The following is an 18,147-nucleotide window of genomic DNA, read 5'->3' as shown; positions in this document are numbered from 1 at the left end:
AAAAATGAATAATTTATACAATTAATGCAGTCTTTTCTCCCATTTATATAATAACTGCCAGAGGATCACAAATTTCTTTTGAATTTATTCCTTAGTTAAGTTTATTTGATAAATCTTAATGATCCTACTGCTCTGTTGATGGAATGTGAATTTTAAGTAATTATTCACATTTGTTAATATGCACATTGTTTTCTAGTGGCTGGTCAAATAAATCAAGTGATGTCATTTTTATTCCCTGGCTGAATAAATCTGGAGTCATTTCCAGTACAAACATTCATAAACATGAATGCAATACTTAATTTTCTGAAGAGTCAGGCATATGAACTTTGAAAATTTTCTTCTGTGTTTATTTGAACTTGGAAAACGTGATTTCCCCCATATCTGCAAACAAATGAACACAAAAGGTGTGACAGCACATCTAAACTGAATGTATTTAAAATACAAATGGATATTGCCTTGTGGTTTGATTATTTGTACACCTTTCTCCAGTCCTTCAAGTGCACCTGATGCACGCAGGTCTCTGCACCAGCCTGCTATATAAAAGACATTATTCCCTCTAAATTCTGGCATCTTCCTTTCTCTAGCACGTTCACAGCCAATAAACAGCATCCTTTTGTACTGCTGATAGGCACTTAAGAGCTTCTCTAGCCAGTCCACACCGGCAATGAGAAATAAGGATTATTTTCCTGATACTGTGTGGCCAGACCACAGTGACCTGCTTTAATGTGTGCTTTCCTTCTAACTTCAGTGGCAGATGGATCCTGGCTCCTTTTAGCAGATGGTAACTTTTCTTGGAAAACTGGCATTTCTTTAGCAGCAGTGTGCAGCCTTTATCCGAGGGCAAATCGTACCTAATTTCCCAAAGTCTCTGCTGTCTTTAAGAGACAGTAGCTTTTTAGTGTTGTATCAGTCCTCAATAAACCCATTCTCATCCTGTCCCAAAGCTCCTGGGAATGTCACAGCAGCAACAGTGCCTTGAAACCTAAGGGTTAAGGTTTCCTTAAAGCTGAAGCATAATTATTACCATCAACCCTTGTTCTTTGTGAGAATTTCAAGCATGATTTTGAATCAGTTAAATGCTTGATGTTACTAAAAAAAAATTTATAAACCCCAATGTAATACAATAATACAATAATCATAGAGTCATTTAGATTGGAAAAGATCTTTAAGATCGTCAAGTCCAACTGTTAACCCAGGACTGCCAAGCCCACCGCTAAACCATGTCCCTAAGCACCACATCTACATGTTTTTCAAATGCCTTCAGGGATGGTGATTTCACCACCTCCCTGGGCAGCCTGTTCCAGTGCTTGACCACTCTTCCAGTGAATAAATTTTTCCTAATATCCAACCTAAACCTCCCCTGGCACAACTTCAGGCCATTTCCTCTCATCCTGTTCCCAGTTATCTGGGAGAAGAGACCGACCCCAGCTGCCTACAGGCTCCTTCCAGGTAGCTGTAGAGAGCAATAAGGTCACCTGAGCCTCTCCAGGCTAAACCACCCCAGTTCCCTCAGCTGCTTCTCATAAGACTCGTGCTCCAGACCCTTCACCAGCTCTGTTGCTCTAATAATGATACAAGCGATACAGTATGATATAGCCCAAGAAGTATACCATGAAAAAACTATTTTGGTGTGAAATCTACAGGTTCTGTGGATGGGGGAAGCCCTCCCTCTGCACACTGAATACCTCTTTGCTGGAGGAGTATCTTTGCAAAAGCATGCCCATAGCAACACCGCATACTCACAACAATGCCCTGTGGTGAACAACAGGTACTACTGATGTGGCAGGAGGCTTTGCTGCTGTGGAAGAGCCAGAACAGCTACAAAATTGGTTTAATTTCATTGATTTACAGGGGTAGGCTTGAGGACAGCTGGAACAGGTTCTAACAGAGGATCAATACAGCAGGAGGTGCTATGTTGCTACAGGCAAACATGTAAGAAGTGATAATTTTATCTTCGATTCGTGGGTTGGTATGGTTAGTGCAAGCTACTGCCCAAAATGACCAGCTCAGTGGCATGCAGGCACTTTGTGTTCGATCCAGGATTTTAAGCAAGGGCCACAGGGTGCTGAGCTCTCACCCTGCCTTTGGCTTCTCCTTCCACACCAGCGCAGAGCTCTCTCCTGGCTTTGTCCCTATCTTTCATTCTCTGCAGATTTTTACTTTGCAACAGGTATTACTCACCTGCCCAGCCTTTGTTTTCTCTTTTATTGCTAACACGCTCAAATATCCGCTTGATAAAGAATTTCCCCCCTGATTCCACCTCCTCCAATTGTTACTACACGCTACCTTTTCCAGGGTATCCACTCTAACCAAGGTGCCTCCTGGGATTAATGATGGGCAATAAGCAGGACAGTCTTCCAAGGCATCATCTCCTTTGCAAGTCTGACTGTCCTGCTGCTATTTGCATTTTGGCTCATTATTATTTTTGCATTTGTCGTTGCGAGTGCCAAAGCTCTGCTGAACTTAATGCTTGTTTAAGTAGATAAACTAAAGGAGGTTGCTGTGATAATATTCAGGTATTTATTGTTTTAATGGTCCACTTGGCAGCCAAGGCAGAGCAGGAGCGACCTCCACGGTAACCTAGGTGGGCTGAGCCCGAGGCAGAGTCTGCAACCAGCTGGAGACAAAGCTGGGGCTCAGTCCCCCCCCTGCTCATACCAAGCCAAGTCCGCTCCTGGGCAGAATGAGTCTTTTTTACCATGCACGTGACAACAGCTATAGCAACAAGTTTGTGAAGAAGTTTGAGGATAATGTGTGTTGACTGAATTATTTGCTAAATATCAAGATTAGTCAGATGAAGAAAAAAATTACAAACATTATAAAAGTCATTACAGGGGAATCATTTGATGAGCTCAGGAAAAACTCCTTCAAAATACCAGAGATATTTCTTGTCCATGTATAAGAAAAGTAAAAAACCTTGAGAAGAAATCAAGCCACTTGTTTTTAACAATTTTATGAAACCATCACAGTAAATATTCTTCTTTGTACAAATGGATACCATTGATTTATACACAGATGTCAGTCTGTCACGCTTTGGAAATGTACTTTTGGGATTGACTTAGATAAAATTCTACTGTTCAGTTAAAAAGAAATCAAGGAGACTATTGGACGCAGAGGTACTCTTTCCCCCAATATTTTTAAACAAGAAGAATTTGCACTGGTAAGGAAAATACCCATGCAAAGTATTCAGTCTACATTTTCTTATGTGGGGGAGGGAAGCGTTGCATTCACATGGGGAGCTGCATGCACCAGAGCACCAGCAAGCTGGGCTGTTTGTACTCAGAAGCAGACCGCTATGGTCTTAATTTTTTTCTGAAGAGGGTGCTTGTGCTGAGGGAACAATGACAGGGTTAGCAGGTCTCTAGATAATGATCCTGAAGGAAGCTTTTAGCAGAATAGATTTCCTGTTATTGTAACGCACCTATTCCATGGTTCTAATTGTTCCAGATAGATCCAGTGCTTTCCATTATGCATCGCTCAGATTGCTTTGATAAACAAAGCATTTGCTCATGTTGATTGTAAAGTGAGAAGGAAACTCACACCCTAATCCAATTTAAAATATGGCCAGGAGGTGGATGCTGATTACAGTGTGAATATAGCCACCACCACATCAGTGTAAACCCAGTCACCAGATTAGCGAACAGGCAGTTTGGTACCTGCAATGCTGGGGGAAAGGAGTGGTACCCGCTCCTAGTACCCCTGGGACTCTCAGGCCTACTGATATTCCTTACCCATTAGAAACACACTCCTCAGTGTGCTCAGGCATTCTGCTTGCTTCAGCTACCTAGAGGTGGGATGGGAAAAACACATTTGGGTTAAAATGTGAGCACTGAGCAGGAGTCACACTTTGGGAAAAAAGGCTGTTATTTTAATTGTTAGCCTTGCTTTGAGAAAACTCTGAGAACTGAAGGATGGGAGAAAAGAAAAGCAGGAGCAGTGGAAGAGAATAGGGAATTGAGAGGGAAGGGGAGGAGAGGAGACAAGCAAGAGACAAGTGAAGCGACTATCGGGGAGCATCATGAACATTAATGTGAAGTGATAATCCTAATCCCCCAAAGAACCAAGACTCCTGTTCACAGGTCAAATCTGTTTGAAACAAAAAGGCTCTACTCTCTGTTTAGTTGCTTTTGTTAAGACAAAGAAGGAGGTGGTCTCAGTTCATTTCAGGTCTCGTTGCAGTTTCCATATCAAAAAGCCACCTACACCAGTGGCCTTTTTGTTACCAGCGTAGGCATAGATGTCAGGAGCTGCAAGATCAGAAAGCCTTCATCTTGCTACAGGCTCTTGCCCAGCCCCCATCCCTGTAGTGCCCAAGCAGAGCGATAATCCCATCTGACAGATGAGGAATGGAAACAAAGTGATGCTCGAGTTCAACCAGGCAGCCTGCGCAAGAGCGGGGACAGAATCCCCCCAGCCCAAACCCAGCCTTCCTTCCAGCCATCACTTCTTGGCGAGGTACACAGGCACTGTAACCTCTGTGCTCTCTCCAGAAGAAAATAGGGCTGGTCCTTCTCATAGAGGAGCAAGGCACCAGGAAAAGACTCGTTTGCTGCCTTTCTAATGGAGTTTTACACTGGGGGGGTGGGGGGTGGGGAAGTTGTTTTTGGGTAGCTGGATTACTGCAAACATTATGAACTTCAGATTAAGGGAACTGCCTTTGTTTTCCTTAAGAAATAAGTTTTAAAAACAGTGTAGATAAGATCCCACAAGACCTACTGGCTTGACTGCAGGCCAGATTCAACTCTTAGCTGCTATAAATGGAGAATAACCCAACTGCTGTCCATAATGTCACCGCAAACTCCCTCTGAGGTAGCAGAGAACAAAATCCGTTCGTCTGTTTCTGCCTCAGAGTGAAGCCCAAAGGAGCATGCTTCTGAGAACATGTAATTTCCCCTGGAATCTCACGGCCAGCTACTCCAGATTTGAGTTAGACATGTCTGAAAACCATGTTTCTATAAAAGACTTGGACAAACAAACCAGCGATAAGATTACATGCTTTTTTGCATGTTACCTTGGTAGTGCTCCAAGCTGGCAGAAATAATACCACCAGGTTAGGGCAGTGCTGGACCTGCACTACCTACAGCCCCTGGTAGGGTGGTGCTTCTCCACTGGACTCAGCTCCACGCAGAGTGCAGCTCTCCATCTCCCACCTCAGCCCTGACTCTCAGAGCATGGGCTGAGCTCAGTCGCTTGAGGATGCAAAAGCCCACGGAGACACACTGCTGGACAAAAGCACAGGAAAGAAAAGCAGAAGCTGGGAAACTTTTCCTGCACCCCAGAGAGTAAGACGTATACAGCCGTCTCTGCCTTAGCCCTTTCAGGTTGTTACCAATACCAAAGCATGGCTCCACCATGAGTGGAGGGCATTGGCCACATGAGTGCAGACCAGAAGGCTGATACCTTCTGCTAGCTTCGCATGGATCGGGATAAGCCACAGTGCAAGAGAGCAGAGACTCGGGGTTTAATTTTTCCCCATGGGATTACCCTGATCCGAGACACCATGAGACAAACCGTGCTGGGGTTCAGTGAGGCCCTGCTGACCAAGACCAGACAGGTTCAGTGAGCCATGGGAAAGGACTCCCCAACAGACAAGGCCAGTTTGTGGCACGCCTCCCTGTTCTTGAGGCTGGCAGCTTCAACGTGAAGGCAGGTACCTACCCAGTGTGGTTGTTTTGCTGGTATAACGCTGCAGGCATGAATGGTGCTTGACTAACAGCATGAAGTAAGTCTTGGCCCTGAGACATTTATAGTCCAAGACTTTGATAGTGGCAAGGAAGAAATGGGCAAATGGGCCTAAACAGATTTGGCAGCAAGGGACAAGCCGGAAAAGAGCAAGGGATGCTAACAGAGTCCAAATGAGGTACTTCAGCACTTGTGGGCAACTCTGGTTTTACCACTCCCCATCCAAATAATCCCCTTTTCCCCTGTTTAACCCTCCCAAAAGCTCATTTCAGCCCTTGTGGCTGTGGATCTGCATCCCCTCCTCTTGATTAGCAGCAGCAGCTAGCAAGTCTTGGCTCTGCTCACCTGTCGTGTGGCATCCCCTTGTGTGGCTGTGGATGCTGATGCTCAGAAGAAAAGGAGAGAGGAGAACTAGGAGTACAACAGTAGCTATCAGATTTGCTTTTGCCTGTACTTATGGTGTTAGGCTGCACAGCTGGTTTGAGGATATGAACCAAGAAAAGCAATGGATTTGGGGGAAGAAAGTATAGAAGGGAGATAAGAGTGCAAAGCCCATCAGAAGGTGTATGAGCTATATACACATACAGACACAAACACATGCAGTATATATAATACAAAAATCCTAAGCAGTCAAAAAAGAGTAATAAAAGACTACTGAAAATTTGCAGAAGGGTGTTTCTGAAAGCAGAGGCAAATACAGGAAATGCTTAGTTATTAGCACACACAGACCCTTTGCAGCCCAGTTCTTCACAAATCCTAAAAATAAACCTGTACTTGGAAATATTGACTGTTCTCTTATATTCTTTTTGTCAGCCTCATTTCACAAAGTGCCCTATATTTAAAAAAACAAAGGACTTGACCCCAACATTGGCTTAATAGGATGAAGACTGTCTGTTAGCTGGCTTTGGAAATTCTCTCTTTTGTTGGGAACTGAAGATGCAGAGAAAAGGTTTTTGTCAATACGGTCTGGATACATTTAATTTAAGTGCCAGTTCTCTTTTAATTTGTTTTTTGCTTTGCTTGGTCTGTCACTTAACATACATTATAGCATAAAATGAACCCTGTCCAGGTAACAGTTCCTTATATATCAAAGAGGCACTGTTCTGGTTACCACCTGAAATTTCAAGCTTACATGTACTTCTCTGCAAGCCATTTGGGTAAAGTAGCCAGTCTGACCTACAAGCTGTCTGTGCAAAGCGGAAAGCCACAACACTTGTACCACATCCCTCAGAGAGCCAAGAAGCCCCAGCAGTGGCTCACAGGTAGAGGGTAACTACCTTATCCTTGTATGCATCCTTGCAGCTTGCAGGACAGAGCAGGGCTGAGCATGCCATTAGGTCCAGGGGCAACCTCTTGATGTTTGCAGCAATCTTCCTTCACACAGTCAGCAATGCACCCCTGTACGGGGACCACTCTGATGCCAGGGCCTGGGGGCGCAGCTGTGCTTGGGTAGCTAGCAAAATGCAAGGGCTCATGATGTATGAGCCAGCCTCCCTGGTCTAAGGTTGTATTAGAGGAGCCAGCCTGCACTGATGGCTCACTTTCGGGCTGCTCAGAAGCCACCACTACTGCACAATAGCATTCTTCTGTTTCTAAATCCCAGCAGTTATTAAAGCTTCCTTACCTAGTGGTTGTTGCTAGGCAAGAGGTATCCTGCAAGTGCTCCATCACTGAGGTCAATTAAATGCTATCCTCAAGCAAGCTACATTGAACTGAAGCCTGCGTGAAAACAGACAAGATTCTTGTTCTCTTCACTGAAGAATGATTGGAGAAGTTGGTAGAGTCAAGCCTTAGTCAGAGCTTTTAATTTCCTTTAAGTAGAAAGGAGGTTTGGACAATAATTTTTAGGACTAAGCAAGGACACTGAATTTTTAAAAGAAAGAAAATGCTTCCATCGTAATGTACATCATTTGATATAGCAACACAGAAAAGTCTGCCCACCCCCTCCTCCTTTGCATCACTTGTGCATCTGAAATGAGTGTCAGCGTTGAATGACACCATAGTTCATGCCCACATAAGTGATACGGTCCCTAGTTGTACCAATGGAATGAGGCACATTTCTGTTCAGATTTGGGATTTACTGCAAGAGAAGGAGAAAGAGAGGAGGCTTGCTAAGGTTTGAAAAAGTGAAGCAGGGAAAGCAAAAATGGGAAGGAAAAGATCATAGGTAGGCTTAAAGGTAAGGAGGTTTTCTCACTGATAATGAATGTTCTGAGAAGGCTGAATTCATTTAAAAAGGTCATTGGAAAAAAGTCAGATGAAAATGTTTTGATAATTGAAATCCAAGGTGTTGTGCATATTATTTCATCCTGGGTTTCTGTCAGCTCGGCCAAGCAGCTTCTGCGCAAGCATCACGGCAGCTTGTAAAGGAGCCCATCTCGGAACCAGGACCCCCTGTTCCCCTGCTGCACGCAGCTCCACACAGCTCCATCAAGCAGACACAGCCAAGGAAGGAGCCTTGGACCAGCCAAAACAGTTCAATAACCTGGGGAGCTGCTTGCCCTGGGGCTGGGGAAATACCCAGCGTTCAGCTAAAAAAGCTAGAAGTAGGATTGCAGTTGATTTTTCCCTAATTTCAAAGCCCCTGGATTTCCTTTCAGCCCAGCAGGCAGAATTTCACTTTAAAAAAAAATAACATGTAATGCTACATTATTTTTTAATTATCTTTTCTTTTAGAAATTCCAGATCCAGAATGTTAATGTAACAAACTTTTCATGCCTCATTCAATCCTAGTGGGTACTTAAATTAATTTTTGTAACAAATAATATTTTTGTCAGTGAGAGACGTTTAGAAGCCACTATACTTATTCAAGTTTCATGTTGAAATTGAACTATTTGGGCAGAAACAAGTACGTAGAAAATGTCAGATTTTTTACTCTGAGTTTTCGGTGTTTCATTCTGCTGCAGCATTGTAAAGCTAAAGAAAACAGAGGAAAATGCTTGGTGGTGTCAATTCCTTCATTAAACTGGGCAGTGGGGTGGAAAAATCCACATCTTACTGCTCAGTGAATTGGAAACTAGAACCCACCTGGCCTTCGCCCGCTGAGCCTGTCACTACCAGGTTACGGAGTTGCTGGCTCAGTGTAATTTCAAGTATTTTTTATTTAAATAAATGTATTTTGGAGTTACAGCATTCACCTCAGATATGAGGATGTCCAACTGTGTTGTCCCATATCTAGGATGTATCCCCCAAATGCTGGGCTTCTGTGGGAAGGGGAAGAAATATCATGACCATGTCAGTCTTCAGTATCCAGAACAAACAGTGTGATGCTGTACCTTGATATAAATAATTTTGAAACTTTTTAAAGAAACAAGAACATCACCTTTCCTCTTGCTCCCTCCCAGTTGTGTTCCACCTCCTCCTGCTCAGGCTGCAGCAGAAGCTGCTGAAGGCCCCTGTGAAATGCTTTATAATTTTTTTTTCATTTAACCCGAACACAGTTTCTCAGCCTTTTCTTTTGGTGAGAAAAGCAATGCTTGGTTTTGGGATCAGTCCAAAAGGCATATCCTATAGCAATACAGTGCATCATTTCATTCCCCCTTAAATGGCTTTCCACCAGGAAAAAATGAAACCCTTCCCCTTCCTCAATTACAGTGCAGGCATCTTGCTAGCAATAGCTACTTGTTGTAGGATGGCAGCATCCCAAACATGTATCTCAGCTGGTGAACCATTTGTCTTTTAAACTGTGGTCTGCATCTTCTGGATATAGTTGACAGCCCAGCCTCACACAGGGGGGTAACAGGGGCTGCCTGCAGTCATATCTGCAAATATCAAATCTGCATATTCAAATGCAAAATATTTGAATCTGTGGGCTTGGTTCAGACCCAAAAAAAGCACAGATCTTTTTTCTCCAGTCCTCCTCCTCTCTGAAGGACCCCTCCCAGCCTGATGTGGCTGTCTTGTAGAGAAGAAGGCATTCACGAATTCTTTCAACCAGGCCCAGTGCCTGGAAAACCACAGCAGCGTTGCCACTGGGTATTCTTACTGGCTTCCTTCCTCAGCAGTACTTTTCAAGGGTCCTTCCTCAATGCTGTGGAAGTCCCTCCAGGTAACATGCCATAGGAGACCTTCAGGCTGCTGGAAAAGCCTTACGTTGAGGCCAGTGTGATTTCAGAGCCAGAGTCAAGACATGGCTTGCTCCCATTTCTGGGGGCTGCAATCCTGCCCTAGTAAGAGAAGTAACAAACGCTGCCCATGAGAGGAGACCGTACTACACAAAAAATCATTGGGTGAGAAAACAAATGTTAATTATGTCAGCTAAAAGAACCCCTCAGTGCACTGAGAAAATGACAGGCCACTGCTGCTTTTTCCTGGTACTGCATCTCATTCCATTTTGCTGCTAGAACTTCTTGCAAGAAGAGTTAAGCTGCTCGCATATGTTAAGATTTGCCGGGGTTTTCATTTCCTCTGCTGTGCCAGAGGGGCAGGTGGCAAAGGAGCCTGGCAGCGGTTTTATCCAGCTTTAACATGAAGTGGAACAATACCATTCTGGCAAGGATGTTAAATGGGGGAGTCAAATCATCACGGCATGTAATTTCTCACTCAGCTTCCGCATGCATCCCTTTTTTCCCCTCTGGACAAGCCACTTAACTGCAGTCATCTTTAGTTGCCTTAGTTTTGTGTTAGAGACAAAAATAACTGTGCCACGTTTCCATGCCTACTCATATTTACAGAGTTTGTTCTGAAACCCCGAGCTGAAAAATCAAAGGGAAGGACTGCTAATAACACACCAGCAAAGCAGTACACCTCCTGCATCCCTTGTTTCGCCATGAGTTTTATCTCCCAAGAGAACAGTTAGTCAGAAAGGGAGGTCAATAAAACCCTAAAGACAAGCTAACTGAATAGTTCGTATTTCTTACAGTCTTTAATGATGTTCAATGACATGAAATTGTTACCATGGAAACTAGTTTAACAAAGGTGTTATATGTGCTATTTGCAAGGTTCAGACAAGGCTCCTGCCTCCACCGGTGAAGTTTGTTAGAGGATGGGATGGGGATAACTTTTCAATGTCTTCATGGGTCAAACAACAGCTATCTGAAAATCCACGGTTCAGTAATTAGATCGTTGCCTGACTTCAGTCAGATAGGATATCCACCATTCCCAGCTCTTTCCTTCTTAAATAATGGGTATAAATTTAAGATACTATTAGTTGAAGACTCTTCAGGAAAAACTAGAATTGACTATAGCATGAAAATGGACCCACCAAATCAATTATATTCTATTGCTTTGCTGCAGGATACTTTAGAACGGAAAAGATATGATTTGGATTTTCAAGTTGGAGTTCACCTCTTTTGTTAGATGTTGAGAAAACAGAACACTCTGCATCTTCAGGGATTTGATGATGAACCTACTCTCAATGTCAAAAGACATATTTTCATGGAGCGTGCTTCTGAATTCCATATGGAGTTTATAGCAGGCAATTTATTCCTCACAGAATATAATTCCTGTTATAGTCTATTCCTATTCTGTTCTTCATAGAATTATATTAAATAGCATGAAGAGGGAGATAGGAGACCTTTGGCAGTCAAGATCAGAGAGATTTGCTCAAGTACTCCAAAGCCAGCAGTGGCTACAAGGCAGGAACAGTGGCAAGATCATCTGCTGTACCAAGGTGAGCGCAGCCCTGCATGAAGCCTACAAAGGCAGAGGTCTGCTAAATGCAGATTGTGTATGTATGTTATGCCCAAGGTGGGACCGCCTCGGGAAGGCCAGTCTGCTGGAAAGATACCCAATGACACAAATCTGAAAGTCTAGAAAATAAGACCTGCAAAGAGAAATGGAAGGATGTGTGGTTGTTTAGCCAAACAGAGCATGGAGGAGTGATGTAGGAAGGGTCTTTGAAGATTTCAAGGGTAGCTATAAGCAGGAAGGGACTATTTGGTCGAGGGGTGTGGTGTGGTGAGAAGGACAAGGAATAATGGGTTTAAACTACACATGGTGAAATTTAGATTTGGCTTTAGGGGTGGGATTTATCTACTGTGCGAATACCCCATCTAGACTTCATCCCTAACAGTGGAAAGAAATAGTCACTTACAGCGCACAGAGCATTTAAGCCTAAAATAGACATCTAAAATAGTGCTTTCACAACACCTCCTGCTTTTCATCCACAGCAGTGCGAACCTGTTTCTTGCACCCTGTGCTTCCAAACTGGTTCCTGCTCTCACAGTCCCAGACGCTGAAGTCTGCGAATGCACTGAGTATGCAGGACTGGGTGCCAGGGGCTGGTAATCCCGCCTATCCTAGTCTGCTAAGATAAAGAGCAGACCTAGGAGCAGGCTGAACTGCTACATCCAATTAGCGCTGTGACCGCAAGGCCGTACTTAGCAGTGGTAGCACATCACTCTGAATGCTAATGGCCATGTTAGAAAGACTGCACGTTTCTGCAGAATATAAATGTCCCTGTTTCCTGCTGTCATGTGCTGGGACTTGGTTCCAGGTCATGCTTCCTATGAATCCTTTCAGGAGGACAAGGGGAAGAAAGGAAGAAGGAACACCACTTTGGTGAAGGACAGGTTTTCTCTTGCATTCCAAGCTGATGGCATGGCACAGAAGTCTGTGCAGCATCATGGTTTTGGAGATTTGGAGAATTAGTGTGTGATGACCAGGTTTTATATAATCAAAGAGAAATTATAGCTTAGGTTGTCAGAAGGTAATAAATTAAATGACTGCATCGCTCAAAATAATACCTTCCCTTCACTATATTGAGTTCTGGGCCAGACACGCTCCTTTTCCTTTTTATATAATTCTTTATTCCAGTATTACCCATGTGAAAGGCCAGCAGCAAAACTGTCTTCCTTGCAGTCAGCTGATACACACACACATCTGCTCCTTGTTACTTTTCCTTTGATAGCACCTGTAAAAAAACACACAGGGATGCTCATAAGGGCTAATGGCAAACAGTAATAAGAGTGCACATTAGTACATTATTATTGCCTTTAAAGAAAAAAGCAAATTGCAACAGCTATATCATGAGGAAAGAAAAAAATCTCTCCAGCCAGAGCAAATGGAAATGACTGTGCTTTGCCCATCTCTGTTCTAAACCACAGAACTCAAAAGGGCTAAAAGTTGGTTTTAATAATCTCTTGATGAAGTGTAATGAAGGGTACCTTTACTGCCCAGAAATTCCAATCCCACAGCGCATTTTACTTACAGAAATACTCTGAATTTGAGCCATGGATAAACCACCATGCCTTTGAGACTCTGGCAAGCTTCTGTATATTTTATCAGATACAATAAATAAATACCAACCAAAGGAACAAAGAAACAAGCAGGGTCAGTAGACAGAAATCAGGTCAGCATACTGGTACTTGTAAAACATGGTAAACATATGTTACACCACCAGCATGGGTATTAAATCAATACGTGAGAAGATGAGGTGTTACCAGGAGGCAAGCAGCTATAGAGATCTGCTAGTTTAATTGTATTTCTGCACCTCTGTAAGCTATTAGAGGTGAGTAAATACGCCAGCGCAAAGGCTTAATGATGACTTGGTCTAGCGCTTCTGTAACACTTTCCATCTTCAGAATGTCACCCGTCTGAGACATGTAGGTAAATATTAACCCTGCTCTACAGCTGACTTACACAGAAGCTATGAGCAGGCAAGTTATGCTGGCAGGCTGCAGAAACTAATTTATAGCTCAGCCGTGGGGTGTCACTTGGTTTGTTTGCACCCTGGAGCAATTTCATACTGTCACTGGTCCTTCTTCAGCCTGTGGATGGAGATTTCATTGTCGGCCAAGCTCCTGCAGTGGGAGGATAATGGATAGCTTGCAGCAGGAGCCCCGCCAGCCTCCTCTCCTTTGGATTTCATGGTCAGCCCGGGGCTGTGCAAATCCAGTCCGCCAGGCCAGTTTGTCCCCCAGCTTCTTAGCAATTGCTAGGGACAGCTGGGGGCACTTTGTTCTACCTTTGAAAGAGCTTTCTCTTATTTGCCAGAGAAAAGAAGGTCCTGACCTCATCTTCCCTAGTGTAAATCAGGAGAAATGATGCTGAAACCACTGGGGTTGCAGCATTAGGGCCAGGGCAGCTACAAGGAAATCGATTCCTTATTATTTATTGATCACACAGAGAATCTGATTCTTGCTGTGTTACAAAAAGTCAACCAGAGATGAAAGGACATTTCATTAAAGAAATAAATGTTTGGTGTGGGTTGTTCTAGATGCTAAGGGACTGCATAACAAATGATTTATTGGCACTTTTACCATTTTCCCTCGTGGACTAATAGCACTGTAGCACACTTACAACACCCATCATTTCCTAATTTGCTAAAAGCAGTTCAGAGCGGGTCTCTAAAGACAAATAGGTGATACTTTCTGGACACCAGCTTATTGGCATAGCTGTTCTTGCTGTCTTGGAAACGAGATGTCACTGGTGACCATGGATAGGTATGCAAGGGCTGCAATGTGGGTGGCACCCAGCACAGCTGCACGTGGGGTGCAGCCCAGCTGTGCAGAGAGGGAAGCAGTCGGCAGAGTATGGCAGAACCCAGCTCTGCTCCCAGTGGGGGAAGAGCCAGAACTGGCACGTGGTTTGCAGGCTAAAGCACACACATACTGAGGTAATAACACTGATTTGGGTAAGTCTGTTTAGCCTATATGTACTGAGACATTAACGGTGCTTTATGCTAATGTGCATTAATGGGATGGATGGTGAATATGTGTTTTCATTCCCTTTCCACTATTTAACTTGGTAGTGAGTCACTTTCGCTCATTGCACAGGCCAGTATTTGATAGCATCATTAGACACTGTGATTACATCATAAATCACATTGCTGTTAAAGCAAATTCCCAACTCTGCAGAACATAGATGTGCCCTGTGAATACCAGTATGTCTGTGAGTCTCTGTCTTCCCTGAGAGTGCAGGTTATATTTGGTCCCATTCTTCTCTGATGCACTTTAGAAAAATCACTCATTTCAGTTGCAGTGGCTACTTAAACTTTTTGTTCGCTTCTTTTAACTTTATGAATTACTTACATTCAAAATGAACCATGAGTCATGATGAGGTGGAGAAGAGAAAAACTATCTGCACTAAAGGAACAAGCCTTTCTATCTTCCAAGCCTTCCTTCTGAAAAACTTGAGTCCAAAGAGTCAGGTCAGGGGCATGGTATGGCCAGGAAGCCAGTAGAGAAGGATGCAGTCAGAGATCAAGAAAGATCAGGTCAAGTGATCAGGAGCAGAGACGTAGCTCGAAGTGAAGGGGTTCAGAGCAGAGACGTAGCTCGAAGTGAAGGGGTTCAGAGGCAGAAGCAGCACACAAAGCCAAAAAGTAGGGGACTGAACCAACAACCAGGAGCAAGAATCTCGAGCATAATGGCAGCCCAGAGTTGGGCCAAGCAAAGTCAAGGCATCTCAGCAGCCCTCCAGAGACAGTTGAGGGGCTGATGACCAACTGCAACTCGACTGCTTGGGACCCACAGACTGGGCTCAGAAAGCCCCTGACATTCTGGCTGATCAAAAGTCTTTGGAGCAAGAGGAATGGTAAGCCAGGCAGAGACCTCCAGCAGAGCAAGGCAGCAATGGCACCGCGCCTCTTCTGTTGCACTGCACTAAGCTGGACGTGTGCAACAGAGCTGAAAACTCAGCGAGGTTCCTGTGAGCGAGCATGATGATGCTACATGCTGGGTATGCTGCTGGGCCACGGCCTTAGGTGTCGACTCGTGCCTGTGGCACATCAGAATGGGCTTGCTGATGTTTGTTCAAAGAGGTAATCATGCTAGTATTTTCAAAATCTGTCGCAAAGTCGTACACTGCCTATACCCTCTCACAGTCATGGTCAATTCTGTGTGAGTCATCTTACCATTCAGATATCATGTAGTTCCTCACAGAGACCCAGTTTTCAGTAATACTGCCTCCAATTATTATTCAAACACAGGCTTTTACTATCCATCTCATACATTTTTACATTAATTTTCTGCATTTCTTAATATGCAGAAAGTAATATGATTACAACTTTGACCTTTAAGACAAGGCATAGCTTGTTTTTAAAATGCTATTTTCTGTATGATGTACACATAATCCTAACCTTATTAGACACAATTTCTGGTTATTAAGGACATGAAGCATAAATACCTGTGCACAGAGACTATAACCAAACACACTGCTGAATTAAAATATCAGTCGTGTTAGTGCTAATCACTCACTTTGGGCACAAGCAACGCTCACGTAACCAGTAACATGTTAGAGCCAGGAACAGATTCCTCTGTGAGAACAACAGTGGTAGCTGCTCTGTCTTGCCCTCATCTTCCAACAGAAGCTCAGAGAAAAGAAAATTCAGGATATGCAATGAAATCCATGACAAGAATATACTCTTACGCAAAACCATGGAGCATGCAGTGATCTGATGCATGGGTCAGTGAAAAGAGGAAACTGTCAGAATTGTGGTGGGGTCTAGAAGCCAAACCGCTAGTGGGGAAAAATAACTTAGGGAAGGAAGTGTGAAACCTTAAAAACACAAGAAGCCCAGAGTACTAGAACAGGCAATGTCAACGCAAATGCCCTTCAGTCATACAATTTGTATTCCATTTGCACAGCACCTTGAGGTGCAAACAACTGCAGAAAATCTTACTCAGTCAAAATGCTTTTTAAAAATTCTGGCTGCCATGAGTTGGTAACAAACTGAAGACTTTGTTTTAGTGATTAATATTTGTTAAACACCCAAGGCACTCCCTGGGCAGCTACCTTCAAGAGTGGAGATCAGCAAAAGTCAAGAAAGCATGACTGAGCACATGGAAACCGGAGTCAGTCGGAGCAGCTCCAAGTACAGCTTTAGACCAGCCTAAACACATGGCGATTTTGCCACTTTTTCTGAAGCGGGACTCACACCGACAGCCATGCCAGCACAACGTGGTAACTCTCACCAAGCAGCCACAAGAGCAAAGCAGCTTCACAGATTTGCCCCCACTACTTGCTGCATGGCCACGTGCCCATGGCTCGGGGACACATGCCTACGGCTGCAGGATCCTGCCGGCCAAGTGGCAGAAGTCTCCTTGCGGCGGCAGTAGTGACTGCTGCCCTCTCAGAGAGTTCACCCTCCTGGCCACCCGGGACAAAGCTCAGCTGTTTCGGCTTAGTGCGGTTAACTGGCACATACTGCAGCGCTGTGGGGTAAGTCAGTAAGTGGCATTTAAGGAAGGCTGCGCTGCTGTGTGGTACCTTCCATCAGCGATGCTCTTCACGTGATCTATTCTTTCGGTACACATGTATTTCCTATACTTCCTCTGAAGTAACTCAAACCCCTACATTTCAGTTCTCTGAAGTAACTCAAAATCCTACAGGAATGTAGAAGCTTACACCCCTCAACATATTTATTTATTAAATTAATCAAATTCTAACAACTACCAAAGCTTACATTAAAAATATAGGAGCTGATACATCCTCCTTCCCTTATGCTTTGTCCAGACTGACTGCTCAGTGCTTTGAACTGATGAATAAAGATCAGTTTCTTAATATCATTGCAGCAACAGTGATTTCATTCTTTTCTGAAATCACGCTCCACGCTTTAGAGCAGGCAGCATAAGGAAACCTCTGGCACCCTCTGTTCCCGTACTAACTCCAAGCCTAGAAGGATTAGTATTGTTGGTAGCAAGTTCTTGCTGAATTGCTCGCATATTCCATTGCTTCCTAAATAACCACAACTATAAACAAGCTGAGCAAAACCAGACAGTACAGCAGCTGTAGGAAATAAAGGCAAGAAAATTAAGATGGTCAAAGGGAAAGAACATTTTGGACCTTTTAAACGCTAATATTCAAGACAGGCTTAAAGCTAGATGAAGTATGCTTGTATCATTGAGTAGTAGTTTGAAAATATTTTATGCGCATTGTCATGAGTAATTGGTTTTACTGTTAGTGTGGGATTGGAAGATATTAGGAAGTAGCTAAGCGTAACAATAATTTGCCAAGCAATAGCAGACAACACATCCTTGGGAACTTGCTGTGAATGCTTTCTGTTGCTACAGTCAACCTGTAGTCCTCAACACTGAGGATTCTGATATTTTAAATACATCGCAGAAATGTATTAACTCTTTGTTGTTTTCCAGCTTATGAGTTCTCTGAATATCATTGTTAGAAGGATTTAACTGGGATTTTAGAGCTGTTCTTTGGTCAGAAATGTCATTAACATTATTCACGATCATGGGTTTCTCACTATCTTTTTATATGTATCAGGAGAAAGACAGCAATAGAGACAACTTGATAGCCATGAAGATACTAAAGATAGTGCACTGAATCACACATAATTTGATGAAATTAATTGGGAAATTTTCAAAAAGTTATCCTATTCCATCACTATGGTAAAAGACCTTCCAATCACGCAGTCATGCTGGGCTGTTCTCATGGCAATCAGCAGCAATTACATGAACAGAAAATGGTTCTTGGATTTGTTTTTGGAGAACTGCATCATTCAGTGTCTGTGCTTCAGGGGGTTTGATTTTCTTGCACAGGTAAAGCCACTCATTTCTGCTTCACTGT

At 43.5% G+C, this 18,147-nt stretch overlaps 1 long non-coding RNA gene across 1 annotated transcript in view; it reads right to left on the bottom strand.

Moving 5' to 3' along the window:
• LOC308063240 overlaps positions 1-11,058 on the bottom strand; it is a 66,801-nt gene extending 55,743 nt beyond the window's left edge. Inside the window, exon 1 of the long non-coding RNA XR_013927895.1 lies at positions 1,283-11,058. This is a non-coding gene — a long non-coding RNA (uncharacterized lncRNA). The remainder of the gene's footprint in view (positions 1-1,282) is intronic.
• Between the last annotated feature and the right edge of the window lie 7,089 nt (positions 11,059-18,147).

The sequence above is a fragment of the Falco punctatus genome, assembly GCF_963210335.1.
Source record: "Falco punctatus genome assembly, chromosome: 4".
Classification (NCBI taxonomy): domain Eukaryota; kingdom Metazoa; phylum Chordata; class Aves; order Falconiformes; family Falconidae; genus Falco; species Falco punctatus.
Note: the sequence above shows the minus strand (reverse complement) of the source record. Positions and strands in the feature narration are given on the sequence as shown.